This window comes from Pongo pygmaeus, chromosome 10, assembly GCF_028885625.2.
Source record: "Pongo pygmaeus isolate AG05252 chromosome 10, NHGRI_mPonPyg2-v2.0_pri, whole genome shotgun sequence".
NCBI classification, from domain to species: domain Eukaryota; kingdom Metazoa; phylum Chordata; class Mammalia; order Primates; family Hominidae; genus Pongo; species Pongo pygmaeus.
In genome coordinates, this window is record NC_072383.2 from 116,527,144 (window position 1) to 116,548,888 (window position 21,745).

General features: G+C 42.6%; 1 protein-coding gene across 1 annotated transcript in view; it reads right to left on the minus strand.

Moving 5' to 3' along the window:
* Positions 1-21,745, minus strand: part of KSR2 (kinase suppressor of ras 2) — a 517,247-nt gene that overhangs the window by 358,371 nt on the left and 137,131 nt on the right. The window lies entirely within an intron of this gene.

Sequence of the window (21,745 nt, forward strand, 5' to 3'; positions counted from 1 at the left end):
GAGCCAAGACCAATTCATTCCAAGCGAAGTCTTCAGCTCCTCTTGAATTTATTACAATGAATTTCAGACAGTAAATGCTCCTGTACTCTCCGTTTCCCAGCATCATCATTTGCTAGCTAAGAAGAGTCCTCTCTACAAGGAAAGCTATAAAACACTGAAAAAAGAAACTGAAGAAGACATGAGAAAAATGGAAAGATATCCCATGTTCATAGAATGGAAAATTAATATTGTTAAAATGTCCACAGTACCCAAAGTGATCTACAGATTCAATGCAATCTCTATTAAAAAACCAATAACATTCTTCTCACATAAATTTTAAAAAAATCCTAAAATCTGTGTGGAACCACAAAAGACCCCAAATAGCCAAAAAAAAAAAAAAAAAAACCCTGAGCAAAAAGAACAAAGCTAGAGGCATCACACCACCAGCACCAGACTTCAAAATATACTCCAAAGCTACAATAACCAAAACAGCATGGTACAGGCATACAAACAGACATCAGACACATAAGCCAATGGAACAGAATAGAGAACTCAGAAATTAATCCATGTATCTATGGACAACAGATTTTGACAAAGGTGTCAAAAAAAACTGGATAGCCACATGCAAAAGAATGAAACCAGACCCCTATCTCTCATTCAGTACAAAAATCAACTCAAAATGGATTAAGGATCTAAATATAAGACTTCAAACTTAAAACTACTAGAAGAAAACATAGGCAAAAGGCTTCAGAACATTGGTCGGGGAAGGGATTTTATGAATAAGTCCTCATAAATACAGGCAACAAAAGCAAAAAAATAGACAAATGGGATTATATCAAACTAAAAAGCTTCTACACAGCAAAAGAATCAATCAACAAATTAAAGAGACAACCTATGGAATGGCAGAAAATATTTGCCAATTATCTATCTTACAAGGGACTAATAACCAAAATATTTAAGAAGCTCAAACAACTCATTAGCAAAAAATAATAATAATCTGATTAAAAATGGGCAAAAGACCTAAATAGACATTGCTCAAAAGAGGACATACATATGGCCAACAGGTGTATGAAGAAATGCTCAGCACCACTAATCATCAGGGAAATACAAATTAAAACCACAATAAGATATCATCTCACACCAGTTAGAATGGCTACTATCAGAAAGACAAAAAATAACAAATGCAGAGAAAAAGGAACTCATACATTGTTGGTGGGAATGTCAACTAGTACAGACACTACAGAAAACAGTATGGAAGTTCCTTAGAAAACTACACATAGAATTGCCATATTATCCAGCAATCCCACTACTGAGCATTTATCCAAAGGAAAAGAAACCAGCTTATCAAAGAGATGTCTACACTCTCATGTTTATTGCAGCACTATTCACAATAGCCAAGATATGGATTGACCCAAGTGTCCAAGAAGAGATGAATGGATAAAGAAAATGTGGTATATATACACAATAGAATACTATTTAGCCACAAAAAACAATGAAATCCTGCCATCTGTGGCAACATGGTAGAACTGGAGGACATTATATTAAGTGAAATAAGCTAAGAACAAACACTACATGTTCTCACTTACAGGTGGAAGCAAAATAGTTGATCTAATAAAACTAAAAAGTAGATGAGAGGATAACAGGCTGGGAAGGGGAAGGGGAAGAGTGGGATATGGAGAGATTTATTAAGAGATACATTATAGCCAGATGGGAGGAATAAGTTCTAATGTTCTATACCCTTGGGATGACTACAGTTAACAATAATATATACAGTTAATAATAAATAGCTAGAAGAGAGATTGAATGTTCCCAAGACAAAGAAATGAGAAATGTCTGAGATGATGAATATGGTAATTACCCTAACCTGATCACTATACATTGTATGTATCAAAATCCCATAAATATCTACAATTATTATATGTCAATTAAAAATAAATAAATAAGAGCCTGGAGCATGGGAGGATGGGGGTGGGAGATGTGGTGGTCAATCGTCTTGCCATGAGGATAAAAGGGGTGGGGGGCTCTGCCACTTTCACTGTGACAACCCCTCCCAAACACCAAGACCCCTGACAAAGGGTGGAGATTAAATAAACTGTGCAACGGGTACCTCAAAATATTCCCAACCAGGTAAAAAGAAGTTCCCTTTGGAGATCTTATCTCCCCAAAATGTTCCAGCAGAACTGCATTCCTCCACAGAGGCTCCATTCAGAGATCACTCAGGAGGCGTCTAGGGGCATGAAGAGTGAACTCTACCTCAGTGCCTTGTGCTAACCACAACAGGATCCCTAGTTTGAGCAGGATCCCTCAAAGTGTGGGTCCTGAACCATCTGTACTTGAATCACTCAGGTACATGTTTAAGGTACAAATTTCCAGGCTCTAGTTCAGACCAGCTGAATAAGTATCTATAGGAGGAAAAATATTTGCTACTCATGTCACAGCAAAAGGCCAATATCTTAATAAGTAAAGAGTTCTTACAAATCAATAAAAAGACAAACAATCCAGTGCTAAAATGATCAAAGGGTATGGCCAAAGGGCTCACAGAAAGGGAAATACAGATGGCTCTTAAATATATGAACATTCTTAACCTCACTCATAATAACAGAAAGGCTCATTGAAAGCTTGGGAAAGAGCACTCTTAGACCTAGCCACAAAGGTCAGTTTGGCAAGACCATCTAAATGCAAAACACACAAGCCCTTTGACCCAGCAATTACAATTCTATATTTCACACATGTGAAATCATAAGCATAAAAAGATATTGCCGAAGCTGTGTTTGTAACAGCAAAAGATTGCAATAAACCTCAATGCCCACCAATGGGAGACCAGTTGGATCATTACACAATTATGGATCATTACACAATTAAATACTAGGAAGCCATGGAAAAGATCAAGACCACTCTATATGTCTTGATATGGAACAGTCTCCATGATACATGTATAAGAAAAAAAAGCAACATGCAGAATAGTGTGTATAGCACTCTACCATGTACATAATAAAACATTTATAAATATTCATTTATTATTAATGTTACCAAGTACTACTATGTACTAGGCATTTTGCTAGATGCTCAGGATACAGTAGCAAATCAAATAGACAAAATCATTATCTTCACAGAGCTTCTATACCAAGAATGTATTTAGTAAACAGTATATATGCTAAAGAGTGTATGAAAAAAAGTAAGTACTATGAAAAAGTATGGTGGGAAGGGGTATAGAAAGTGTTGGGGGGGGCCAGACGCAGTGGCTCAGGCCTATAATCCCAGCACTTTGGGAGGCAGAGGCAGGTGAATCACAAGGTCAAGAGTTCGAGACCAGCCTGGCCAACGTGGTGAAACCCCATCTCTACTAAATATACAAAAATTAGCCAGGCATGGTGGCATAGGCCTGTAATCCCAGCTACTCAGGAGGCTGAGGCAGGAGAATTGCTTGAACCCAGGAGGTGGAGGTTCAGTGAGCCAAGATGGTGCCACTTCACTCCAGCCTGGGCAACAGAGCAAAACTCCATCTCAAAAACATAAATAAATAAAGTGTGTGTGTGTGTGTGTGTGTTGGGGAGGTGAGAAGAGGGCAAGGTTGCAATTGTAAACCAAGAAGTCAGGGAAGGCCACCCCTTGATCTTGGGCAGAAGTGTGTGACTCCTTCAACCAATAAAGAATGGTGGGAATGACATTATATGACTTACCAGGCTAAATTATAAAAATGCCATGCACCTCCTCCAGGTTCTGTTGGATCACACACTGTTGGAGCCCAACCACCATGCTGTGAGGAAGCCCAAGCAGCCACCTGGAGTTCTGCGGACGGCCCCAGCTGAGGTTTTAGCCAGTAGCCAGCATCAACCTCCAGCCATGTGAATGGGTGAGCTTTTAGATGATTGCGGCACCCAGCTATCATGGCATACAGACAAACTATCCCCTCTGTGTCCTGTCCCAATTGCTGATCCACAGATTCCATAGCATAAGAAAAACGTTACTGTTTAACACCACAAAGTTTGGAGTGGTTTGTTGCAATAACATTTTACAAGTGTCTGTGACCTGGCTTTGTCTTTTCTTAGTCATCATAGAACCCTGGGAAGGCCATGATGGCTGAGGGCACAGACCCTGGACCCTAGCAGGTACAACTCTTCATCATACTAATTAATTTCCACATCACTTTCCTCTAGAAACCTGTGTCAGCCTTAAAGGCATGGTCATCCTTGGATCCTCAGTGCACAGCACAGAAGCTGACCCAGGGTAACAGCTGCCCCCACTGAGTGTTTACTAGAAGGCAGGGCATTATTTTAGTTAATTCACACAACCATCCTGTGGCAAAGAACGATCATCACCACCATTGTGCAGATAAGGCAACAAGGCTTCCAGAAGTAAAGTGGGTCTGCCCATAGTTCATTAGCTCATAAGTGGCAAAGAGCTGAAATTCCAACCCAGGGTTGTTTGGATGGATTCCCATGTGATTCCATTACACAAGGCAGCACATCCATCTGGCTGTTCATCTTTCCATTGGCTTCTTCTTTCCATTTGCCTTTCCAAGGAAGCCAATGGAAAGATGAATAGCTGGATGGCTGCATTTCTGTTTGCAATGACCAGGCCAGGGGAGGGGAATGTCCTTTTACCAAATCTTTCCAGAAATCCCAGAACACAGTTTTCAACCAACTTCAACTCTTATTCATGAAAAAGTCTCAATAAGCCATTTAAGGACTCTCATAGCCTTTCTGTGAAAGTCTCTCTTCCTCCAGAAAATAAAGTTTGCTGACAAAGAGCAGTCCCCTAAGACCTACTGTCTATTTGCATCTGAATTTCAAAACCATTCTAGCAAAACTTCATTAGACTCTGAGTGTGTCATAAGAGATAATGATTTGTTCTCTCTCTCTTTCTCTCTCTCTCAATCACCTCCCCCCACCCGCCCACACCGATGTTCCCAAGTGAAAACAGCATGGGAAATTAGACGGCTCTAATTAATGACTCAATAAATAGAGAAAAAAGGAAAAGGTTGGCAGGACACTTACTCCAGATCACACATTTCGGCTGGTAACAAGTTACCTTCCCACAGCCAGCTCACCCCTCCTTAAAGAAAGGACCCCGCTCCAGGATCTGACCTCATGATAATATTACCTGATAATATTATTTATATATACTAATAATATAATATTAACTCTTGCTATTAATGGCCCCAAACCCTGTCCCCATATTTGTGTGCCAACATTGATTAAAAACACGCTATACACAAGACCTGAATTAGACCTCAGGAGGCTATGAAAATGGATAAACAGAGATTCCTTTTCCCCACAGGGGCTGGGATCTCCTCCACCCAAATCCCTTTCTTCAAGATGTCCCAGGCCGGGCGCAGTGGCTCACACCTGTAATCCCAGCACTTTGGGAGGCCGAGGCAGGTGGATCACTTGAGGTCAGGAGTTCAAGACAAGCCGGGCCAACACAGCGAAACCCCGTCTCCACTAAAAATACAAAAATTAGCCAGGCATGGTGGTGCGTGCCTGTAATCCCAGCTACTTGGGAGACTGAGGCAGGAGAATCACTTGAACCCAGGAGGCAGAGGTTGCAGTAAGCCAAGATCACACCACTCCACTCCAGTCTGGGTAACAGAGCGAGACTCTGTCTCAAAAAAAATAAAAGAAAAAACGTTCCAATGGTTTGTCCAATATGTCCCTCAAATCAGAGGTAGAGAGTAGAATAGGGATCAACGGGCAATCTCTGGGGTCACACTGCTAGGGCCAAATCCTAATGTCACCATTTGGCCCTTGGAAGATTTCCTACCCCACTGATCACCGATCCTTAATCCCCTCACCTGGGAAATGGGAACCTTAGCAGAGGCAGTATGTGCTCAGAGGCTACAACCACGGACTCTGAGGGTTTGTGTGGCCTAGGGCACATGGCTTAACCTCTCTCTCCTTCAACTTCCTCATCTGTAAAGTGAGAAGAATAAAAATGGCAAGGTTGCTATGAGAAAGAAGGGAGCTAAGAGACACAAACAACTCACAGCACAGCCTATGGGTAAAAGGTTGGCTCAGAGGTTTGAGCTCATATTGTGGCTGGGAGAATGCAGTGAATGAGCCCATAGCAAGTGCTTAGTGCAGGGCATGCCACCTGAGAAGCATGTGATAAACGTTCATGGGTGGCAGTGTTTTCGTTGTGGTTATTGTCGTTTCTAAGCCAGCCTTTGATCCTGCTGAAAACGTTTTGTGGCTGGAGGAGGAGGAATGCCTGCTGTCATTGGCTGCATGATTAGGCAAATGTCCTTGGAGATGGGGATCTTAGCATTCCCTAGCTGCAGGTGCAAGGATGACAAAAGAGCAGGCAGGAGATGAAGAATCTGAAAATCCTGCCTAATGGAGACATGGCCAAAGACCAGGGAAGAGAAAATGACAAAGAGGCATAAAAGGCTATCATGAAGCATGACATGGAGGCCTTTGCTGACCAGGGCAGCCCCCAAAACACCAGCTCCCCATCACAAGTTCTTATAGCTCTTATACCCCTTTTTTCCAGAGCACTGCTCACCCTGGGGTTCAGTCATGATTTACATCATTAATTGTTCAATGTCCATCCCCACCAAGAAACCATGAGCTCTATGAGTTCAGGGGCTAGGTCTGTACCGCTCCCTCACTGTGGCCAAAATATGTAGCATCAGGCTCAGGGGAATAAGGCCAGTTTGAGCTCAGTCAAGGATTGACCACCCAGAACAAGCTAGCTGTGGAAGGCGACTGAGTTATTTGGGAGTAAGTTCCCTGTCACTGCAGGTGTACACCAGGTAGGTATCTACACACCCAGCAGAGTTTAAGTTGCATTCTTTCATCCAGCAAACATCTACTACGGCATCTTCTAAGTGAGGGGCATGCCCTAGAGGGTGTCCTAGGTGCCTCATAGGGATCCAGGGTTGCTGAGAGCCTCCTAGACCTGGTGAGGTTATTTCAACACACAGAACAAGGATGCTGGAGGGCTGGTGGGGGTAAAATCCATGTTCACTCTTTTGATTTATGGTGATGGTTTCCTGGGTATCTACATATGTCAAAGCTCATCAAATTGCATACTATAAATCTGGGCAGCTTATTAAATGCTGATTATATCTCAGTTAAGCTGTCAAAAAAAATCTCACGTTCAAAAGAAGTGGAATGAGAATAGGTAATACAAAAATATTCAGAGCAGTAGTGTCAACAGTAGCAAAAATAATCACTCGCTCAAAAAACAATAGCAAAAAGAAAAACCAAAAAGCATAATGTAACCAAAACCCAATACTTATGCAAATTCCCCCTGTTCACAGGAAGGAAACAGGGTATAGCTATTAAGCGTGATATTTTCAAAAATTAATGACATAGCCCTCCAAAAAAAAAGAAGGGAAGGAAAAAGGGCATAAGATAATCAATATAATTGATACCATTTCTCTTTTGTTAAAAATGCATAGGAAAAAAGCCTAAAAGGTTTTATAATTAAAATGTAATCCCTTTACTTGGGTAATTTTGAAAGCATTTTTAAATATTGAAAAGACTCACCGGAAAATGCGAATATGAGCAAGACTATGGGTGATTTGGTTTTCTTTTTTTACGTATTTCCTCATTTTTCAAAATTTTCACAAACAAAAACCATTTTAATATCAAAAAGAGAAAGAAATGTTACTTTAAAACAATAACTAGAAGACAGCTAAGGGTTCGCCCCTACCCAGTTCTATGAGAGGGAGAAATCAGAGGAGCATTAAAGTCGAGGTGACCTTGGACCCCCTGAAGATTACCTCCCTGCGATCTCTTCTAAACTCCAGATAAAGGTTTGGGGGCACCGAGGTTATCGACAGGAGGTGGGGGATGTTCTGCCTAACGCAGATGCTGATTGCATTAGGGTCTGGTTCTGTTTTACTCTAAGCAGATTATGCTTTTCTTGAACTTGCTCCAGTGGGTCCCGGAAATTCAGCCCAGGACAGACCTGCGGTTTGTTTTCAGAGCTCACTGGAATATGTTTAAGCATGTAATAAATACATTTAAGCCTAATCGGATAAATCACTAAATCAGATCGTTATCTTGCAATTTGAAAACCAGGCTCTGGCTCCAGACCCTGGGGAAGGAGGAAAAGGAAGAAACAGGAAGACTTCGGGCAGGCGCCGAGGTCATCTTCCGACCCAACACCACCCAACATCACCCAACACCAAAGACAAAGAACCTCCCTCCTTCCCCTACAACCCAGAGGTTCATCAACTTACAATGACCTCAGATATGCAATAAAACCTGGCAGCAGTCAGAGTCAGTGTGAAAAAAAAATCCAGGTGCTACCAGCAATTCAGGACCTTTCAAAAGACACCAGTATTAGAAGCCTACATGTGGTCCATCTGCTCTACCCCCTGTCTCAAAGCAAGAGAACTTTCAAGTTCTCAGGCAAGACCTCTGGAAGAGCCATGTTACTGAGTCTCTGTTTCTGAGGTTTTGTTACATTAAAGCCCTAAAGAGTCAAGGTTAAGGGGTAAAAACTTGAGAACCAGACAGGTCTAGGTTCAGATCCTCTGCCACTCCCTCTCTGTGAGACTCTGGGCAAATGACAGCCTCTCTGAGCCTCGGTTTCTGCATCTGTAAAATAGACACAGTCATAGCACCTAGTTCATAATGCTGTTGGGAGGATTAAATGAGATAATGCCTATAAGACACTTAGCACAATGCCTGGCATAGAATGATTAATCCGTGTTAGATACTATTATTGTCTGAATTATTTTTAATAGAACTTCCCACCTAGTATACAGTTGATCCTAGAACAACACAGGTTTTAACCTAATGGGTCTACTTATATGTGGATTTTCTTCTGACTCTGCCACCACTGAGATGGCTAAACCAACCCCTCCTCTTCCTCCTCCTCTTCAACCTACTGAGCATGAGGATGAAGACCTTTATGATGATCTACTTCCACTTGATGAACCGTAAATATATTTTCTCTTCCTTATGATTTTCTTAATAACATTTTCTTTTCTCTACCTTACTTTATTGTAGGAATACATATATTCATAACATATAAAATACGTGTTAACCGACTTCATATTATCAGTAAGGCTTCCAGTCAATGGTAGGCTATTAGTAAAGTTTTGGGGGAAATCAAAGGTTATATGTGGATTTTCAACTGTGTGAGGAGTTGGTGTTCCTAATCCCTGTGTTGTTCAAAGGCCAACTATACTTTTTATGTGGACATATAATATCTTTATGAGATCTAAGCTGCCTGATAACATTTCATTTTATTTTAACAAATATGAATTGGAAGCCAGGCTCTGGGAGAGACAATAGGGACATAGTGCTGAACAAAAGAACATGGTCTTTGGTCTCAAGGATTCTGAAGTATTATTGTCAGAGGCGTTTGAACTAGAGCAACTCCATCTTGAACAGAAGTTGGGTAAAATGAGGCTGAAACCTACTGGGCTGCATTCCCAGACACTTAGGCATTCTAAGTAACAGGATGGGATGGGAGGTTGGAGAAATACGGGTCATAAAGACCTTCCTGATAAAACAGGTTGCAGTAAAGAAGCCGGTGAAAACTCACCGAAACCAAGATGGCGATGAGAGTGACCTCTGGTCGTCCTCACTGCTACACTCCCATTAGCTCCATGACAGTTTACAAATGCCATGGCAACATCAGGAAGTTACCCTATATGGTCTAAAAGGGGGAGGCATGAATAATCCACCCCTTGTTTAGCATATCATCAAGAAATAACCATAAAAATGGGCAACCAGCAGCCCTTGGGGCTGCTCTGTCTATGGAGTAGCCATTCTTTTATTTCTCTACTTTCTTAATAAACTTTCTTTCACTTTACTCTACGGACTCGCTCTGAATTCTTTCTTGCACGAGATGCATGAACCCTCTCTTGGGGTCTGGACCCAGACCACTCTCCTGTAACATTATGACACAGATGTTAAATAAACACACAAATAAATGCAGATGCTCCTCAGCTTACAAAGGGGTTATGTCCAGAAACACAAATCATAAGTTGAAAATACCCTAAGTTAAAAGTGCATTTAATACAGCCAATCTACCAAACATCATAGCTCAACGTAGCCTACCTTAAATGTGCTCAGAACACTTTCCATTGACTGGAAGTCTTACTGATAATATGAAGTCAGTTAACACATATTTTATATGTTATGAATATATGTATTCCTACAATAAAGTAAGGTAGAGAAAAGAAAATACATGAGATATTCAACACTTGACTATAAAATGGGGTTTGTGTTAAATGATTTGGCTCAGGATCATGACAGAGTAGTACCATACTGCATATTGCTAGCCTGGGAAAAGATCAAAATTCACAATTTCAAGGACATTGTCTCCTGGATGTGTATTGCCTTCACATCATCATAAAGTAGAAAAATCCTAAGTTGACAGTCAGGGACCGTCTGTGTCTGATTAAAAACTGGAACATGGTTACTGTAGCCTTGTAGTATAGTTTGAAGTCAGGTAGCGTGATGCCTCCAGCTTTGTTCTTTTGGCTTAGGATTGCCCTTGTACAAAAATTAATTCAAGATGGCTTAAAGACTTAAACATTAGACCTAAAACCATAAAAACCCTAGAAGAAAACCTAGGCATTACCATTCAGGACACAGGCATGGGCAAGGACTTCATGCCTAAAACACCAAAAGCAATGGCAACAAAAGCCAAAATTGACAAATGGGATCTAATTAAACTAAAGAGCTTCTGCACAGCAAAAGAAACTACCATCAGAGTGAACAGGCAACCTACAAAATGGGAGAAAATTTTCGCAACCTACTCATCTGACAAAGGGCTAATATCCAGAATCTACAATGAACTCAAACAAATTTACAAGAAGAAAACAAACAACCCCATCAAAAAGTGGGCGAAGGACATGAACAGACACTTCTCAAAAGAAGACATTTATGCAGCCACAAAACACATGAAAAAATGCTCACCATCACTGGCCATCAGAGAAATGCAAATCAAAACCACAATGAGATACCATCTCACACCAGTTAGAATGGCAATCATTAAAAAGTCAGGAAACAACAGGTGCTGGAGAGGATGTGGAGAAATAGGAACACTTTTACACTGTTGGTGGGACTGTAAACTAGTTCAACCCTTGTGGAAGTCAGTGTGGCGATTCCTCAGGGATCTAGAACTAGAAATACCATTTGACCCAGCCATCCCATTACTGGGTATATACCCAAAGGACTATAAATTATGCTGCTACACAGACACATGCACACGTATGTTTATTGCGGCACTATTCACAATAGCAAAGGCTTGGAACCAACCCAAATGTCCAACAATGATAGACTGGATTAAGAAAATGTGGCACATATACACTATGGAATACTATGCAGTAATAAAAAATGATGAGTTCATGTCCTTTGTAGGGACATGGATGAAATTGGAAATCATCATTCTCAGTAAACTATCGCAAGAACAAAAAACCAAACATATTCTCACTCATAGGTGGGAATTGAACAATGAGAACACATGGACACAGGAAGGGGAACATCACACTCTGGGGACTGTTGTGGGATGGGGGGAGTGGGGAGGGATAGCTTTAGGAGATATACCTAATGCTAAATGACGAGTTAATGGGTGCAGCACACCAGCATGGCACATGTATACATATGTAACTAACCTGCACATTGTGCACATGTACCCTAAAACTTAAAGTATAATAATAATAAAATAAAATAAAATAAAACTGTGATGACAAGTAGATTTTCATCCTTAAGCTATCTCTAAAAAAAAAAAACAAAAAAAAAAAAAACTGGGACATATACTACCAAGAAAAAGAAAAGGGTTATCCCGAGAGAAAACAGAGAAGTGCTATTTTGGGCCAGGGGACAGAAAGGCTTTCCAAAGAAAAATACATTTAAGCCAGAATATGAACGTCCAATCAGAATCAGCTAGGGAAAAAGAAAAGAATGTTCCAGACAGAGGCTACAATATATGCAAAGGTCCTGAAGTGAGAATGGCATTCAAGGAACTCAAAAAAAAAAAAAAAAAAAAAAAAAAGTGTGGCTGGAGGGTGTGGAGTAAGAGAGAAAATAGAAGGAAACGTGGCTGCTGAGATAGGAAGGAGTGGACTGGGTCTTGTAGATGGAGGGTCTCCAGCAAGAGTCACATGATTTGCTTTGGGATTTTAAGAGATGAATCTGGTTCCAAGTCCAGAAGACATTGAAGGGGAGCAAGAATGGATGCAAGGAGGCCAGACAGGAGGCTGCTGCAGTCATCCGGGCAAAAGCTTGGGGTGGTAGTCATGAGAAGTAGGCAGATTTGAAATACAATTTGAAGACAAAATGAACGTGAGTTGAGTGCATATAGCATTTGAGGAGTGAGGGTCGGGCTGGAATCAGGAGGCTCCCGGGTTTCCAACTTAAACATCTAGAAAGATGGTGCTACCATTTACTAAGAAGAAAAAAACATCAGGTGGAAGGGCAACTGCAGGGAAAAGAGGAGCAGTTCAGTTTTAGGCATGATGCTAAGTTAAAGGTGCAGGTGATACATCTAAGGAGTGGACAAAGAGGTAGGAGGAAGACCAAGAGAGTGCGCTTTCTTGGAAACCAAGAGAAGATATCATCTCCAAAAGGGAGAAGTGGTCAGTGGTCTCCTTGCACATACTGATAGGAGATCAAGTAAGAGACGAGAGATGTCTCTCTGACTTACCTTGATATCCAAAAGTGCCTGACATATAATTAGAACAGCCACTCTGGAGAACAGTATGGAGTTTCCCCAAGAAACTAAAAATAAAATTATCATCTGATCTAGCAATTCCACTGCTGTGTATACTTCCAAAAGAAAGGAAGTCAGTATATCAAAGGGATGCCTGCACCCCCAGGTTTATTGCAACATGATTCACAGTAGCCAAAATATGGACACAACCTAAGTACCCATCAATGGATGAATAGGTAAAGAAAATGTGGTATATATACACAATGGAATATTATTCAGCCATAAAAAGGAATGAAATCCTGTCATCTGCAGCAACACGGATGGAACTGGAGGTCATTTTGTTCAGTCAAATAGGCCAACCACAGAAAGACAAACATCACATATTCTTACTCCTATGAAGCAGCTAAAAAAGTGGGTCTCATGAAGATAGAGAGCAGACTGGTGGTTGCCAGAGGCTAGGAAGGGGCAGGGGGAGGGGGAGGGGGTATGAAGACAAGTTGGATTAATAGGTACAAACATTCGATTTGATAGAAAAAAATAAGACCTAGTATTCAACAGATCAGTAGTGTGACTATAGGTTATAAGCATCTATCATACATTTCAAAATAGCAACAAGAGAATAATTCAAATGTTTCTAGCATAAAGAAAAGACAAATATTTAAGGTGATGGATATTCCTACACTTTTTGATCTTTACAAGTTATATGAATGTATTAAATTGTCACATGTACCCTGAAATTATGTACACCTATTATGCATTAATAAAAAAAATTATTTAAAAAAAATTTTAGGCCGGGTGTGGTGGCTCACACCTGTAATCCCAGCATTTTGGGAGGTCGAGGCGGGCGCATCACGAAGTCAGGAGATCGAGACCATCCTGGCTAACACAGTGAAACCCCGTCTCTACTAAAAATACAAAAAAATTAGCTGGGTGTGGTGGCAGGCGCCTGTAGTCCCAGCTACTCGGGAGGCTGAGGCAGGAGAATGGCGTGAACCCGGGAGGCGGAGCTTGCAGTGAGCCGAGATCACGCCACTGCACTTCAGCCTGGGCGACAGAGCAAGACTCCATCTCAAAAAAAAAAAAAAAAAAAATTTAAACAAAGTGCCTGACAAAGCTGGGAGCAGTGGCTCATGGCTATAATCCTAGCACTTTGGGAGGCTGAGGTGGGTGGATCACTTGAGGTCAGGAGTTTGAGACCAGCCTGGCCAACATAGCGAAACCCTGTCTCTACTAAAAATACAAAAAAATTAGCCAGGCGTAGTGGTGCACACCTGTAGTCCCAGCTACTCATGAAACTGAGGCAGGAGAACTGCTTAAACCCCAGGAGGCGGAGGCTGTAGTGAGCCAACATTGCGCCACTGCACTCCAGCCTGGGTGACAGCAAGACTCCATCTCAAAACAAAACAAAACAAAGTGCCTGACACATATTAGGTTGTCAATGGATGATTGATGGGTACACAGATGGACATAAGATGGGTGCATGGATCGTATGTATGGGTCCATGGATGGGCATGTACATGGAAGATTGGTAGGTGAGCGGATGGATGGATGGTGGGGTGCATGGATGGGGGCATGGATGGGTAAATGTGTGCAAGGATGGATAGGTGCATGGTTCGGGGCATAAATGTAGTGGTTCCAGCCATGGAGAACTCTGGTTAGTTTTCCAAGCAAAAAATACTTTCCTTCTTCATGTAACCACTCCCTCCGTCTTGAGCACTCTTTCTGCCATCCCTTCTCTCCTTTGCATTCTTCAGATCTCAGTTCAATATTACTTTGTCAGAAAGACCTTCCCTAACTACCCTAGCTAGCTAACATGGCTCCCTCACTATTTTCTTCACAGTATTTGTCAGATTCTCAAATCATCTCATTGTTTTGCTAAATGGTTTATTGTCTGTCTCCCTTGTCAGATGGTTCAGTCCACAAAGGCAGGAGCTTTGCTCATCATTTCTAAATCTCTAGCACTCAGCAGAGTGCCTGGGATATAGAAGGGGCTCAGTGTCTATATATTAGATGGATGGATGGACAGATGGAAGAATGGATAGATGGATGGATGGGTAGGTGGATAAATGGGTGGGTGGGTTGATGGATGGATGGATGCATGCATGCATGCATAGACGCATGGATGGGTGGATGGGTGGATGGTTGGGTAGGTAGACGGGTAAACAGGTGGGTGGATGGGTGGGTGGGTAGATGGGTGAACAGGTGGGTGAATGGGTGGGTGGGTGGGTGGGTGGATGGATGGATGGATGAATGGATGGATAAATGCATGAATGGGTGGGTGTATGGATGGAAGGAAGGAAAGAGCAAAGGGGAGATGGATAGAAACAGAAGAGAATGAGAGGGAGGAAGAATGAGTGAATGAATGAATGAATGAATGAATTCACCCCACTTCCTTCTGATCCATGCTCACGAAAATTACCACCTTGACCTCTCTGGATCCACTTCTGCTCAGCCACCATCTGTCAAAGCCTACAAAGGCTTGCAAAGAAGATGTACACCCTCCCAGGTGCTAAAGGACTTAAATTCTCTCTTTGCAAAGCCCACAGCAGTCCTGCTGTGCAGCCTCAGCCAGAGCTGTGGCAACGTCCTGTTCCTGGGGGTTGACGTTAGCTGTTCCTGTTATACTGTCTTCGATAAGCAAGGCAGGGTCAGGCTACTGGGCACTGAGAAGGAGGAAAAAAATATATTTTTGAAGACTAAGGGGAAAAAACACACTAATAGGAGAACAAACAACAGCAACAACAACAAAAAACACATTTAAAATACACTGCTTCCTAGAGAGAGGGTCAAGCTTCCACTCTCAAAATATTCAGAGAATGACAAGCAAGAGACACATGAAGTGTGAAGGGTGACCTCTGTGAAGCACTGCCTGACATTAGCAGATGCAGGTATTAGCATTTAGCAAGATCTTTTTAAAAATACACACACACACACACATACACACACACACCCCGAGAGAGACAGAACTGATTCAAGGATGAGGGCTCCAGTTTTCCTGCACTTTTTGTTTAAACATCATGGACAGCTGGGCGCGGTGGCTCATGCCTGTAATCCCAGCAATTTGGGAGGCCAAGGTGGGCAGATCGCTTTGAGCTCAGGAGTTCAAGACCAGCCTGGGTAACACGGAGAACCCCATCTCTACAAAAAATACAAAAAAATTAGCCGGGCATGGTGGCACGTGCCTGTAGTCTCAGCTAGTGAGCTGAGATCGCACCACCACACTCCAGCGTGGCTGACACAGTGAGACCCTGTCTCAAAAAAAAAAAAAAAAAGGCACAATCATCGTGGGCAGTAGCTCTCTCTTTTATAGATGTGTTCTTGGGATTTCTGAGCTCTGCTCCTGACTTCAAAAAGCCATTGTAAAAACTGAAGAGGAGGAGGAAAAAGAGAATGAAGTCTGCCTTTTTGAAAGGAAAAAAGAAGGTGTACCTGCTCCTGGAAGTCTGAGGAAGAAAGACTGGACTTGGATGATCTTCGGAGACATTAAACCAAATGCAGTCAGATCCCCTTTGCAGTTGCAGGACTTTCCTCTCCCTTCCCATCTATAAGCTGAGCCTCCACCTGGTAAACATGTCCTGCCTCTAAAATCACCTTATCTACACAGGGCTGGGATGGAAGTTAAGATCTCAGGCACTGGAGTCAAACAACCTGGCTCCAATACTTACTCACTGTGTGCTCTTGACTGTGACTTAACTCTAAGCTTCACTTTTCTTATCCATTCAATCAGGATAATAATAATTACCACATAAAGTCATTGTGATGAATAAATTAGACAACCCATGCAAAGTGCCTGGCACAGATCAAATAATTGATCAATGTCAACTTGGTTTCAAATAGTTGATCACAGATCAAATAGTTGATCAATGATGTTGGCTGCTACTATTGATATTGTGGATAATTTATTTAGCACTTACAATATATAACACAATAGGTAAGTGTTAAATATTGGGCACTTTGATAGGTCAGTGTCCTATAACTTATTAAATTCTATGAGGTCTAAACTCATTAAACCCTATGAGGTAGTAGTAGTATCCTCATGTCATAGAAGGTGATGAAAGCACAGAGAGGTTAAGTAACTTGCACAAGGACACACAGCTAGTAGGCAGCAAAGCTGGTTCTCAACACTCAGCCAATTAATTCCAGAGTCTGTGCTCATCACTCTGGCATTATTCTTATGTATGACCCTTCTACAATTCAGCTTTTTAAATCCCCACCCAAACCATTATCTCATATTATCTTCCCTATCTCCTGGGGAGAAAAAATGTAGCAGGGACTCACATCATTTCTATTTCACAGACTCGAATACCAAGGAGCAGAGCAGCCCAGGGCTCTGGCTACTTCTTGTATTGATTCCAGGGCCATCACCAAACTCCATGATGATGGGACAATGTGCTACTTGTTCACCACTGTGTCCCCAGGGCCTACCCAGTGTCTGGCATGCAGTAACACTCGGGAAGTGTCACCTCAACACCAACTCTTCCCTGAAACGATACATCCCACAGCCTGCTTCATAATCACTTGTCTCAACCTATGATCAGCAAAAACAGAAAGCCACAGCCAAGTTCAGGTAGAATCCTGGTGTTATGTAATATCCAGAACACGGCAGCAAGTAAAAGCCCTCAACATCCTTTGCAACGTGCTATCCTGAATAGTAAACCATTAGTAGCCATTTGTATGGCTATTGAGTGCTTACTGTATATCAAGTATTTGCTTTATATATTATAACTCATTACATACTTGACATAATCCTAAGAAGTGTGTGTTATAATGATCCCCATTCCCAGATAAGGAAGCACAGATCACTAAGCCCTTTTATGAAAGCAAATGCACAAACCCTGGACCTGCCCTTGCGGCCAGGCTGTCCTGAGTTACAAGGGCGGACAGCACCCAAGGCCAACTGGTCTGTATCTTGTTAATTCGGGGGCCCCTCAGCCCTGGCCTTAGGCTCCCGAAAGGCATCCAGTATCCATACCACCTGGATGTCCCTCTGAAACTTTCCAAGACCCTCTGTGGGAGGCACAAGACTCTAGGTCCTTGTCCCTTAGCTAGCCTCCCAACTGCCATCTGTGTCCCACTGTGAAAACAAGAACCGTGCCTTGAAGAAGTCTAGTGCTCACATTCCCATTGGCCTCAGAAGGTAGGGAGTCAATTCCAAAAGGATGACATGGTTCTGAAGAGTCTGGGACAGCCAACTGGGTCCAGGTCAGCCAGCTTCAAAGCTACCTGCAGATGGGGTGACCTTGGGGTAACTCCAGTATGATGAACTCAGTCAACCACACACCACTCCTTAAGTTGCTCCTTGAAGCTAATCACTATGGAAGATGAAGACATAAGAGTCACCATTCCTGTCCTTAGAATCCTTCCCATATAATCTCTCACCTCCCTCCCCAACCTCATCTCCTCTTCTCATCTCCCTAATCCTCTTCCAGGTTGACTTCCAACTCACACTTTATCACAACTATGTGCCTCACTGCAGGCTTTTCCTTATGCCTGAGCAGACATGTTCCCCCAACCAATTGGTAACTTTCTGGTTTTATACCCAACTCAAATATCTCCTTCACTCTAAAGGCTTCCCTAACCTTTTCCTATGCTCAGCCTCCAAAACAGTGCTTGTTTTACCCTCTGTGCCACCACTGCAGCTGACACAGTTCTCTGTATCTTATTGCATCATGATAATACCTTAAAGACAAGTACATGTGCTCATCTCTAAACCTCTTGTACCTAACATGGGGCTTGGCACAAAGAAAGGGTTCCCAAAATGCTTAATGAATGAATAAGTACATGGGCCTACTGTTTACAAGCACGCACATCAGAAACTGATGAAAAACAACAGAAGGCCACAGTCAAGGCCTAGGACAGAGGTCCACAAACATTTTCTATAAAGGACTAGACAGTAAAGATGTTGACTTCATGGACCACACGGTCTCTGTTGCAACTAATCAATTCAACCATTGTGGTACAAAGGCAGCCACAGACAATGCATACATGATTAGATGTGACTGTGTCCCAGTAAAACTTTAATTAGGCAGCCCACTCTAGTTCACTGGCTCCTGGATTAGACTATTCAACACATTTCAAAGTGGCATAAAGCAGACAGGCTCATGCTTAGCAAGTCTTCCTCTATTTTCCTCTAAAGATAGCTGGCCAGCATTATCCTAAGTGAACTAACACAGCAACAGAAAATCAAATATTGCATGTTCTCACTTATAAGTAGAGCGCGGTGGCTCACGCCTGTAATCCCAGCACTCTGGGAGGCCAAGATGGGCAGATCATTTGAGGTCAGGAGTTCGAGACCAGCTTGGCCAACGTGGTGAAACCCCGCCTCTACTAAAAATACAAAAATTAGCCAGGCATGGTGGTGCATGCCTGTAATCCCAGCTACTCGGGAGGCTAGGGCAGGAGAATTGCTTGCACCCAGGAAGCAGAGATTGCAGTGAGCCGAGATCAAGCCATTGCTACTCTAGCCTGGGAAACAGAGTGAGACTCCATCTCAAAAATTTAAAAAAAAAAGTAGGAACTAAACATTGGGTACACATGCTCATAAAGATGGGAACAAAAGGCACAGGGGACTCCTAGAAGGGGGAGGGAAGGGGACAAGCTCTGAAAAATGAACTATTAAGCACTACGCTCACTACCTGGGTGATGGGATCATCCGTATCCCAAACCTCAGTGTCATACAATATACCCATGTAACAAACCCGTACATGTACCCTCGAATCAAAAAATAAAAGTTGAAATTATTAAAAATGAAATTAAATTAAAAGAATAGCCAGCCAGGCTAGAATAGAAAAGGAACACTGAAAAGGACAGAGAGAAAGAATACACCATCTCCTAAGAAAGCCTGCGTCATTTCCAGATGATTAAAAAGATTTTCTCAGAACTCTATCAGACCTCAAGCCTCAAGCCCTTGAGGCAGATGTGGGGAGAAGCAAATTTAAGCTATGAGTTAGCAACCAATTCCTCTAAGAAGACAGCTGCAACTTTGGCCACAAACCGGAGATCAGAGAAGACATGATACTGTTTGGGTTTTATGATGATTTTTACTATTATTATTACTAATACTGTCATTTCTACTGATAAAGTCTGCCTACTGATAAAATTCTGCCTCATTTTCCTTGAGAAAGAAGGAAAACAGATGAGAAAATTAGCTCAAAGGAAAAACCAAACTCCAAGGAAATTTAATTAAATAAATAGATTTCTTGGCTGTGAGAGAAAAGAGATGTGACATGTCCCCAAATCCAACTTCCTCCATGTTCCTGTCTCCTGGGGAACCGGCAGAGCATGAAAAATCCAAATACCTCCCCCAGAGCAAGAAACGCTGATATTATTATCAATATGCCCTTGCCGCTTTAAATCATGTCTGTTCGGGCAGAACTTGCTTCATTTCACTCTTTCTTTCTCTTTCCCAATAAATGCACTTGGAAAGGAAGTTTGGATTATTTTTTAGCTCTTTCTTTTTCCATCCTGGTTCTTAACTGATGCTATGTCTCCAACAGCTTTGAGCAATTTCTTTCCCTCGAGGAGAAGTTTCCCGCTTGTTCCACGTGGACAGAAATCTCCAACCTGGCCCACCTTGCTAGAAGCAGGGGCAGGACAGCCCAGGGCACACCTCTTCTTTGCCTCTCTGAGACCTGAACCAGGTTGCTTGGCAGCTGCCCTCCTTTCTTCATCTATAAATTTGGGGCAGGAACGCTAGGCACTTAATTCACACAGGAGACAGCTTGGGAAAATGAAGTCAAGTCGAAAGCAAGGGGGAGAAAAATCCTTGCAAGGCTGCTGGAAGGATTAAATGAAATCATATAGGCGAAGACACCTACTAGTAACAATAGTTATTACCCAATAATAACAGCAAGGTATCGGTTATCAGGCACCCACAGCAACTCCATGCAAGACACTGGACTTTGTATATTTGATTTCACTTAATCCTCAAAACAACCCAAGAGGTAGGGACAGTTATTATCTGAATTTCCACACACGGAAGTGATGGCTCGGAGAGGTGAATTCACTTGCCAAAGGCCACACAGCCAAGTACCCCACACAATCCAGGAACACAGGAGGTACTTAATAAATGCTGGTTAAAGCTGAATGCACAGGTCAACTGCCCACTAAGATGTCATCATCCCTTGACTGCCATAACCTCTAGGGACAGCTAACCTGGTTCTATTTTCAAGGGAGCACCATTTAAGATACTTGAGGGTGTTTTTTTCACCTCCTATAAAACTTGTACTGTGGCCGGGTGCAGTGGCTCACGCCTGTAATCCCAGCATTTTGGGAGGCTGAGGCGGGCAGATTACCTGAGGTCAGGAGTTTGAGACTAGCCTGGCCAACATGGTGAAACCCTGTCTCTACTAAAAATACAAAAATTAGCTGGATGTGGTGACGTGCTCTGTAATCCTAGCTACTGGGGAGGGTGAGGCAGGAGAATCACTTGAATCCAGGAGGCGGAGTTTGCAGTGAGCCAAGATCATGCCATTGCACTCCAGCCTGGGAGACAAGAGCAAAACTCCATCTCAAAAACAAAACAAAACGAAACAAACCTTGTACCGTGTCCACATCCACATGTTTTAGGGGGGGAAACCAGAGCTACAAGGCAATCTATTTCAACAAAGAAATTCCCCCCTTTTCTTTGCTAATGGCTGCAGATAAAGCTACAGACCCAGCGTCATCACAAAAGTAGCAATTGACATTTGTTGAGCACAGAGAATACAGCAGGGCTGAGCTGCAAGCTTTTATCTGCATCACCTCACTGCATCCTCAATGCCACCATCTAAGGAAGATGCAGGTATTGTTGCAGTGTTCCTGTTACAGAGACCCACAGGTCAGGCCAGTAGCTGCCTGATGTCACAGAGCAAGCTGGAGGCAGGATGGCATCAGCATTCCAATCTGCCCTTTCCAGAGCCCTAGAGAGTGGGGTGCTCCTTCAGACCCCAGGCCTTATCTCCAGCCCTTCCTAGGACATCTCACTTCTCCCTACTTCTCACCTTCTGCCTTGGGTCCAACCTACTCCTAGGCTATGAAGCCATCCACCAGCCTTACCTAGGCACAGGCCACTGTACTGCTGCCTGGGACAACAGGTCACTGCACGTGATGGGTTTACGTCCCTTGAAAATCAGTCTGAACTCTTGAAGCCCGCGGGCTTTCA